Below are 267 nucleotides of genomic sequence, written 5' to 3' on the forward strand. Positions count from 1 at the left end.
GACTTTATTTTTCTGGGCTCCAAAATCACTGCAGATGGTGATTTCAGCCATGAAATTAAAAGACGCTTACTCCTTGGAAGAAAACTTATGATCAACCTATTCAGCATATTAAAAAGCAGAGACATTACTTTGCCAACAAAGGTCCATCTAGTCAAGGCTATGGTTTTTCCAGTGGTCATGTATGGATGTGAGAGTTGGACTATAAAGAAAGCTAAGAGCCGAAGAATTGATACTTTTGAACTGTGGTGTTGGAGAAGACTTTGAGAG

Source organism: Bison bison, unplaced genomic scaffold, assembly GCF_000754665.1.
Source record: "Bison bison bison isolate TAMUID 2011002044 unplaced genomic scaffold, Bison_UMD1.0 scf7180017864516, whole genome shotgun sequence".
NCBI lineage: Eukaryota > Metazoa > Chordata > Mammalia > Artiodactyla > Bovidae > Bison > Bison bison.